The sequence below is a fragment of the Jaculus jaculus genome, chromosome 3 (genome assembly GCF_020740685.1).
Source record: "Jaculus jaculus isolate mJacJac1 chromosome 3, mJacJac1.mat.Y.cur, whole genome shotgun sequence".
NCBI lineage: Eukaryota > Metazoa > Chordata > Mammalia > Rodentia > Dipodidae > Jaculus > Jaculus jaculus.
The window spans coordinates 130,457,055-130,466,992 of NC_059104.1; the positions used below are offsets into that span (position 1 = coordinate 130,457,055).

General features: G+C 39.8%; 1 pseudogene; it reads left to right on the top strand.

Annotated features, from left to right (window-relative positions):
• Positions 1-4,658: 4,658 nt before the first annotated feature.
• On the top strand, positions 4,659-9,731 carry LOC101602601 (annotated as a pseudogene).
• Positions 9,732-9,938: the final 207 nt, after the last annotated feature.

The window sequence follows — 9,938 nt, forward strand, 5'->3', positions numbered from 1 at the left end:
GCTACTCTCCTTTTCACCCTTCAATGTGAAAGTTTCTGTGCATCTCATCCTAACATATTATCCTACTTAGTCTTGGCCAGCCATTCTGTGCTGAGCAGGGCCCTGGATGCCTGAGTGTGTAGCTTTAAATGCCTACAAGTTCTGGTATAGTTCTTCCTTCTAAAACTCTTTCATTCTCTAGAGTGGAGACCTGAGTTTCTATCTTAATTCTCTTTATCTCAAGTGTCATATAGCTAATATGCATTGGTCAGTCTATAGTAATCCCATGACAGAAATTGTCTGAATCTATTTATATTAGCTTATATTGTCAAGCTTTCAGGTCCCCTAAAAGCCTGTGAGGGATTATCTAGATTAGGCTAGCCTCTGAGCAAGCTTTTCATCTGGTAAATTGAGGTGTGAAGAGCAACCATATCTTTAGACAACAGTCTGGACTATATATAAAGGAGAGAACTGGCTGACCACCAGCATACATCAGTTTCTACTTCCTACCCAATAATGTGATGATGTAACACTGGCTTCCTACTCCTGCCATGATTTTCTTACCACAATGGACTCTACTCTCTGGAACTGTAAACCATATTAAAACCTTCCTTCCATATGCTGCTTCTGGTTAGGAAATTTTCCCCAACAATGAGAAACTCACTGGTATATCAAAGGATCTTCCTTTGAAATACTGTGAGCATCTGTTATGCAATCTCACTGTGTTACCAGGAAGCTCACCTTGGCAGACAACATAGATCCATGAGTTTATAGCTCCATGTCTCATCACATAGCAAAAAAGGAACATGTGATGGTCACTGAAAGAATACCCAGTCTAACGTAAAATGGAACGGCATGGCTGGAAGCCAGTAGAGAGTCAGTCCCCAGATAGTCAGTGTGTCTAGTGCCAGAAGGTGCTACATGGGCGACTGGGGGAAATGACCAATATCTGCCCAAGCAACTCATGGTCTAACCTAATTAGCAACAAATAACCTGATGTGATGCCCACACAAGTGCAATAGTGGCACACAGCCATGGTGGGGAACCAACTACTCTTGATTTGGCTAACTGACCCCCTCAGTGGTACAAGTCCCATATATGGAGCTGGGAAACAAGTCAGAACAATACCCAAACATAAGCCCACTCTCCAATGTCAAGCTGCCATCAATCATGGGGTACAAAAGGGCCTACACCTATTAAACTCGCTATCAAAAAAGTAAGTGTTTTCTCAATTTTCCGGGTGCTAACTTACTCTTCTTCTGCTTCTCTTTTTCAGATAGATGCAGATCCTAAAGAGAGAGCTGCCCCAACATACCTCAAAAGGGGCCTGACTGAAACTAAGGAAAATTGGTGAAACAAGCAAGGGTGCTGTTTTCCTGATGAACCGGATACCAGCACAAAGGGGAAGGAGACCAACACAGAGAAAAATCAACTCTTACCAAATCAGAGAGACAGAGCCTCAGAGGCCCCCAACACCTCAGCACTGAAGCAGACCAAAAATGAACCCAATTTGCCTCAGGGAAATTTTGTGGATGAGGGGGCGGAAAGAATGTCAGAGTCACATATTAGGTCTTGATATGCAGAGACATTTATCGTACCAATAACTGTGGGCTAACTCCACAATGCACGACCCATTTACATCAACAAGGAGGGTCCATTGGGAGGGGGCAGATCCTGGTTGAGCCTAAACAATGGTACCAAACTGCCTTTATTTGCTGAAAAGAAAACTAATAAATTAAATTAAAAAAAAGAATACCCAGTCTAAAATACAGACAATCTGGTGAGCAGAGAAGGGTGAGGGGCCCATGAAACCAGGAAGTCTAGTAGAGGATGGTGTCAGAAAAACTAGCACAGGTGAATGATGATGAAACCAGTCTTCAATTCTCCTAACCTTGTGCTACTGCCATCCTAGTGACAGTTCTTCCTTCAAGATGACACGAATTATCTCAGCAATCCTCCCACATGTTCCCAACTATAAACCCTGACCTATGTGAGATAATTTGTTACAGACCCAGACCTTAATGCAGTCACATTGGCAAGGGATCACAGAATCTTCTGACTGCTTGTGGTTGACCCATAAGACCTTTATTTACATTTTACCTTGGGAGCTATTTCTGAGTGAAGACATCTTGTGATTGCTGACACTATGAGGCTTAGGGTGGAGATGGCTCATTTTCTGCACCATTACTGCTTATACCTTCCTGTTTTTTATCCCATGCATTCTATTCACAAAGGAATTCATGACAGTGTTTTGTCCTTTCTCAAGACTTATTTCACACTTTTGAAAAATGAACAAAAGTGGAGATTGAAATTTGCTCCAAGCTTCTGGATTGCTCCTTTTTTGATATTGCAATCAATTATTCAGTCAATAAACCTGCCATGTGTGAAACCACTGGTCACTGTTACATCCAGATAGTACAGGATTGCTAACTTTACCATCCTCAAGGAACTGACAGTTTAGTCTATAGAAATCTAGAAGGTCAAGACTGGAGAGATAGCATAGCAATTAAGGTGCTTGCCTATTAAATCTAAGGACTTATGTTCAACTCCCCAGTTCCCACAGAAGTCAGATGCAGAATATGATACATGTGCAAGGTTGTACATGTGCACAAAGTGGTGCATACACAAGGAGTCAAATTGCAGTTGCTGGAGGGTGTGGTGAGCCACTCCTCCCTCCCTCCCTCCCTCTCTCTCTTTCTCTCTCTCTCATAAAGGCATTTGCCACCATGTGTAGAAAAAAAAAAGAAAAAGTAAAAGAAAAAAATGAAAATAAATAAATCTATAAGGCCAGTACAGGTGAGGTAAGTCTACAAGAATCTAGTTATATAGGGCCACAAACCTAAGAGGGTCCAAGGAACTGGGTCCAGATGTGAAAACAGACACTCTGGGGAGAGAACAATTGTGCTGAAGTTGTCAAGAAGAAAGGGACAGGTAATGTGCCCATCATAACAGTAGAATCCCAGGCATGGGCCAGAGGATAGCTAGGGCAAAGTTCCTGAGGTAAATACAAGTATAAGATTCCCAGAGAAGGGAATAGCCAAGTAGCAAACATTCAAGGTTAGAAGACCATATGTCCTGTGCCATAACTACTTGACTCTGTCATTGTCATTAAAACAGCTGTAATTAACACATAAATGGCTCACTATGATTTGCTTCACTATGTTGAAAAAGAAATTTCATAGAAATCTTACTCATAAGGAAATACTATATTTTTGATCTTTCTGTTATTTGAACATGTAAAACCTTTTACCTTGCTGACTTTAAACACTGGGTTTCAGGCCCAATGTGGTCCTTAGATTATAGTGTGCGCATACACTTCTGCTGGTGATTTTTGGAAAGGCAACTGGTGGAAGGGCAGGACAGTGGGAAAGAAAGCACCCAGAGGTGTACCTGTACAACAGAGACTTGGAAGGCATCCTCCAATGTTGCACTCCAACATCCTGGACTTCCTATAAAGTACCTAAATGAAGCCTCAGAGCAGGACTTATTTGATCTGTATAATTTTCTATACAGGGAACACTCCAGAAACTGAGTTATGGCTGAGCCAAGACATGGAGGTTGCTTCCACTCCTACTCATAAACACTGTGTTTCCTTGAGTAAACCCCTTACTCTCTCTTGGCTTTTGTTTCACCTCTGTAAAACAAAACACTGGTGATTGTGTAACAGAGGAAGGAATGAACTTATGGAACTTTCTAGATATTAGTTGCACACACTGATCTTTGCAAATACCTCTACAGTGCTAAATCTCACATTCAGAACCACGGACAGCGACAATTGTTTGCCCTATCTGAGTCTACAATTACACTACTCTCCACCACTAACTATCCCCCGTGTCTGCATAAGGGATACCCACAGAAGAGGGCTTCCAACAGTCTCCCATGGTCTCTCATCATCTTCCTTAAAGCTTCAAAGTTTAATAACTTTCTTCATGGTCCCAGGTACCTTATATTTCCCCACAATACCTCATGAATACTCACAGCCCCTCACTATCTTCCAGGGTTCCCCACGGTTTCCACTCCCTCTAGGCCCTACCCTACATATCCAGGGAAAGCTAATCATCAGTGACCAAAAGCTCTTCTTACATAGACTTAAAGAGGCAATTAGGGAGCATACTGTGGTAGTTTGAATGTATGTCCCCCATTGACTCTGGTGTCACCAGTGGAATATCCTTGGGTCCAAACCAAAGGTATGTTTTGGGGTGGATCCGAATTCCATCCCGAAGGTATACAAGAGGTGTGAACTCTTAGAGGATGCCTGCTGCTTGCTGTAGTGTGTGAGTGTGTGTGTGTGTGTGTGTGTTTGTGTGCGTGTGCCTTGGCTGGATGCTAGTGGTCTCTCTCTCTCTCTGTCTCTCTCTCTCTCTCTCTCTCTCTCTCTCTCTTTCTCTCCTTGGATTTATGAATGTGAGCCAGATTCTTCTGCCAAATATGGAAGGGCCCCAAGGAGGAAACAGGAGAGCAGGTTCAAGAGAGAAGTCTTATGTCCTGACTTCATACTGCTTCTCTTTGCACATAAATATTTAGCTTGTGCCTTAACCAAGAAGTACAGCTTCAGCTCTGCGATGCCCTTAGAAGCTACCTGATGCCAACAAATCGCTTGTATTTCCTTAGAGTTGGTAAGCAGAGAGAAGTACTCCAAAACAGACAGAGGAAGGAGACTCATCCACAGTGGAGGAGTCATGGCCGAGACTGAGGTGGGCGAAGAGGAAGGAGACTGTCTATAGGACCTAGCCAAAAAGACAATTTGAGTTTTTTTTTTCTTTAAATTCCAGTCTGTGTGTATTAAGTGTTACTTATGAGCACTAGTTGAGTTTCTGTGTTTAGAATTTCCCATAACTCCTACTGCATAGTTTCTCAAACTGATATAAATACTGGAAAATAAATTTTATAATTAAGAAAGTTCAAGAAATGATGAATTGGACCAAATAAAGTAAGTTGTTATGCTAAAAAAAAAAAAAAGGTTTTATACAAAACAACTCAAAATTTTCCTTTCTTAATTCCAAAGGTCACATACTAAGCATGACAACTGCACAAAATACTGTGACTGTGACTTTGGATAGAGGTGCTCATGACAACTCAGGAACATCTATGTCATTATCAATGTTAAGTGCTATGTATATATTCTGCTAATACTTCACCTGCTTCACAAGATCTATAACAGCAGGTTCAGATCAATTTAGACACCAGTGTGCCATTTAATGAAGAGTTCCCGAAATAGATTTCTGGAGATTTATGATAAAGGAAGTCTTTCATTTCTGATAATAATAGCTCTGTTGATTTCTAGACAATGTATTTAAACATTATATTAAACTTATATCCTCTCATCTATACTCAGTCTACACTCAGATAGACCTAAAATGTCTAACTCCATTTACCTGTGTCCCAGGAACACCATCTAAGGCCTTGAAGTGTATATTAATTGGAACCCTAAATAAGCTGATCACTTGGAGGTGACGGAGGCGGTGGCCTTGAGTGAGCTGACCAGCCTGTGTGGTACAAGCGCTGCTGTGTCTTCCTGGCTTCCTTTTTTATTTTTTATTTTTTCCTCCTTGGGCTTCACAGGGTTTTATAGTTTAATGTTAAGAAAGCACCATGGAGTTTTACGTCAACATATTTTATTGTCCTTATTCCTTCAGTGTTTATTACAGTAATTTTCCTCTTCTGGCTTTTCATGAAAGAAACATTATATGATGAAGTTCTTGCAAAACAAAAAAGAGAACAAAAACTTATTCCTACAAAAAATAGATAAAAAGAAGGCAGAAAAGAAAAAGAATAAAAAGAAAGAAATCCAAAATTAGAACCTCCATGAATCAGATTCTGAGAATATGCCTCAAGACTTTAAATTATATGATCCTTTGGCCATAGAAGATGAGCAAGTTGTACCTGTTCCACTGAATGAGATTGAAACTTCAAGTAGTATTAGAGAAAGAAAAAATAAGGAAAAGAAACGGAAGCCTTTATATGAAGAGCAGGCCATCAAAGAAAGTGATATATTAAAGGTTCCTGCCAAAACCATAGAACCTGTCCTAGTTACAAAACAGCCCACCCCACCCTCTTCTGAAGCAGCTGCCTCAAAGAAGAAACCATGGCAGAAGAAGTCTAAAAATTGAACTGATGACCAGGATAAAAAAGTGGAAACTCTCATTATACCTTCAAAAAAGCAAGAAGTATTATCCTTTTATCAAGAGACTAAGCAAGATGGTATCTCAGGAAAGAAGAAAGTTTCATCAAAGAAGCAGAAGACAGAAAATGTCTTGGTAGGTGAATCCCTTATTCATGCCACTACTTATATTCCTTTAATGGATAATGCTAACTCAAATAAGAGAGAAATTATTGATCTGATTAAACCTGACCAAGTAGAAGGGATGCAGAAATCTGGGGCCAAAAAACTGAAGATTGAAACTGACAAAGAAAATGCTGAAGTGAAACTTAAAGATTTCCTTCTGTCCTTGAAGACAATGTTGTTTTTTGAAGAGAAGGCACTTTGTGTTGTAGACCTGCTGAAGGAGAAGTCTGGCGTGATACAAGATGCTTTGAAAAAGTCGAGTAAAGGAGAGTTGACTGCACTTCTGTATCAGCTTGAGGAAAAGGAGCAGTTGCTGCCTGCTGTCAAGGAAGATGCTGCTGCTACAAAGGAGCGCTGTACGCTTTTAACCCAGGAGATGCTGGCAGAGAAAGAATGAAGCAGTGTAGTTATAGCAAGGATGAAAGATCGGATTGGAACATTAGAAAAGGAACATAATGTATTTCAGAACAAAATGCATGTCAGTTATCAAGAGACCCAACAGATGCAGATGAAGTTCCAGCAGGTTTGGGAGCAGATGGAAGCAGAGATAGCTAACTTGAAGCAGGAAAATGGTATTCTGAGAGATGCTGTCAGCAACACTACAAACCAGCTGGAAAGCAAGCAGTCTGCAGAACTAAATAAACTACGCCAGGATTATGGTAGGTTGGTGAGTGAGCTGAATGAGAAAACAGGAAAGTTACAGCAAGAGGAAGTCCAGAAGAAGAATGCTGAGCAAGCAGTTTCACAGCTGAAGGTCCAGCTTCAAGAAGCTGAGAGGAGGTGGGAAGAAGTTCAGAGTTACATCCAGAAAAGAACAGCAGAACATGAAGCTGCACAGCAAGATTTACAGAGTAAATTTGTGGCTAAAGAAAATGAAGTACAGAACCTGCACAGCAAGCTTACAGACACCCTGGTGTCAAAGCAGCAGCAGGAGCAGAGACTGATGCAGTTCATGGAGTCAGAGCCCAAGAGGGCCAGCAAAGAAGAGTCGCTACAGATGCAGGTTCAGGATATTTTGGAACAGAATGAGGCTTTGAAAGCTCAAGTTCAACAATTCCATTCCCAGATAGCAGTTCAGACCTCCACTTCAGTTCTAGCAGAAGAATTTCATAAAGTGATTGCAGAAAAGGACAAGCAGATAAAACAGACTGAGCATGATCACTTAACAAGTAAAGAGGAGGAACTTAAGGATATACAGAATATGAATTTCTTATTAAAAGCTGAAGTACAAAATTGTAGGCCCTGACAAATGAGCATGCTGCTGCAGCACATGAAATGGAGAAGATACAAAAAAGTGTTCATGCTAAGGATGATAAAATAAGGTTGCTTGAAGAGCAGCGGCAATGTGAAATTTCTAATAAAATGGAAGAATTTAAGATTCTGAATGACCAAAACAAAGCATTAAAGTTAGAAGTTCAGAAGCTACAGACTCTTGTTTCTGAACAGCCTAATAAAGATGTTATGGAACAAATGGACAAATGGATTCAAGAAAAGGATGGAAAGTTAAAGACTGTAGAAGAATTACTTGAAATTGGACTTATTCAGGTGGCCACTAAAGAGGGGGAACTGAATTTCATAAGAACAGAAAATTCAGCCTTGACAAAAGAAATTCAAGACTTGAAAGCCAAGCAAAATGATCAGGTTTTTTTGCATTTCTAGTTGAAGAACTTAGGAGAGTGATTCATGAGAAAGATGGAACGATTAAGTCTATGGAAGAACTTCTAGAAGTTGAACTTCTCAAAGTTTCTAATAAGGAGAAAACTGTTCAGGCTTTGAAATAGGAAATAGAGGCTCTAAAAGAAGAAATAGGAAATGTCCAGCTTGAAAAGGTTCAACAGTTATCTGCTACTTCTCAAGTTCAGGAGCTTCAGAACTTATTAAAAGGAAAGGAGGAACAGATGAATACTATGAAGGCTGGTTTAGAAGGAGAAAGACCTAGCTGATAAAGAGAAATGGATACAGGATCTTTGAGAAGGAAATAAATCTTTAAAGGCACATGTTCAAGAAGTAGCACAACATAACTTGCAAGAGGCATGTTCTACAGCACGATTTGAAGAACTTGAAATTGTGCTGAAAGAAAAAGAAAATAAAATGAAGAGAATAGAAGGTGTGCTAAGAGAGAAAGAGAGTGATCTTTCTAGCCAAACCAAGCTACTACAGGAGGTACAAGATGAAAATAAATTGATTAAATTCCACATTGAACAACTTAAGCAGAACTACCAACAGGAATCATGTTTCCCTACCCATGAGGAGTTACTAACAGTGAAAGACAACAGCATGTGGAAACTGTTGAATGGGAGGCTAAAAAAGTCCTCAAAGGATTGTCTCTGGGGGTATCTGTCCCTTCTAATTTGAGTTACAGTGAACGGTTGTTTAGATTTGAAAAGAAGGCAAAAGAAAGTGCCGCTGGAATTTCAGGTTCAGAGGAGGTTAAGGTCCTAGAGTACAAGTTGAAAGAAGCTGATGAAATGTACACACTACTACAGCTATAATGTGAAAAATACAAACCTGTCCTTGTAGAAACAGAAGGGATTTTATGGAAGCTGAAGAGAAGTGTGGAGCAAGAAGAAAATAAATGGAAAATTAAGATTGATGAAACACAAAAGACTATTAAACAGATGCAGTCCTCCCTTACATCTTCAGAACAAGAGCTAGAACAATTAATAAGAGAAAATAAGGATACTGAAAATTTGATAAGAGAACGAGAGCATCTGGAAATGGAACTAGAGAAGGCAGAAATTGAACGATCTACTTATGTAACAGAAGTCAGAGGGTTGAAGACAGAGTTAAAGGAGACACTCAAAAAACTTAAAAGTAAACAAAGTAAAAGACAGAAGGTAGCTGGTGATTTGTGTAAGGCACAAAAGTCACTGGAACTTATTCATCTAAAAAAGTAAAGGGCTGGAGAGATGGCTTAGTGGTTAAGCGCTTGCCTGTGAAGCCTAAGGACCCCGGTTCGAGGCTCAGTTCCCCAGGTCCCACGTTAGCCAGATGCACAAGGGGGCGCACGTGTCTGGAGTTCGTTTGCAGAGGCTGGAAGCCCTGGCATGCCCATTCTCTCTCTCCCTCTATCTGTCTTTCTCTCTGTGTCTGTCGCTCTCAAAATTTAAAAAAAAAAAAAAAAATTTAGTAAAAGCTACTGGAGACACTACTGTAATTGAGAATAGTGATGTTTCCTCAGAAATGGAGTCTTCTGAGAAGGAGACAATGTCAGTAAGTCTCAATCAGACCTCAATACAGTTACAGCAGTTGCTTCAGAAAGTAAACCAACAACTCACAAAGGAGAAGTAACACTACCAGATTTTGGAATAAAGTAATGGGAAACTGTTCATTTGAGGATAACAAAAGGCATTGTATTATATTTTGCCAAATTAAAGCCTTATTTACGTTTTCACCCTTTCTACTTTGTCAGAAACACTGAATAGAGTTTTATCTTTTCTAATCCTTGTTAGACTACTGATTTAAAGAGAGAAAAAGAAATAAAAAGCCAACTCTGTAGACACCTTCAGAGTTTAGTTTTATAATAAAACTGTTTGAATAATTAGACCTTTATGTTCCTGAAGATAAAATTAATGTAATCCTTTACCTTATTTTGCTCAAATAAATTGTTCAGAAGATCAAAATGGCCAAGTCAACATAAAATTTAACATTTTAATATTGATGTTGTACACTG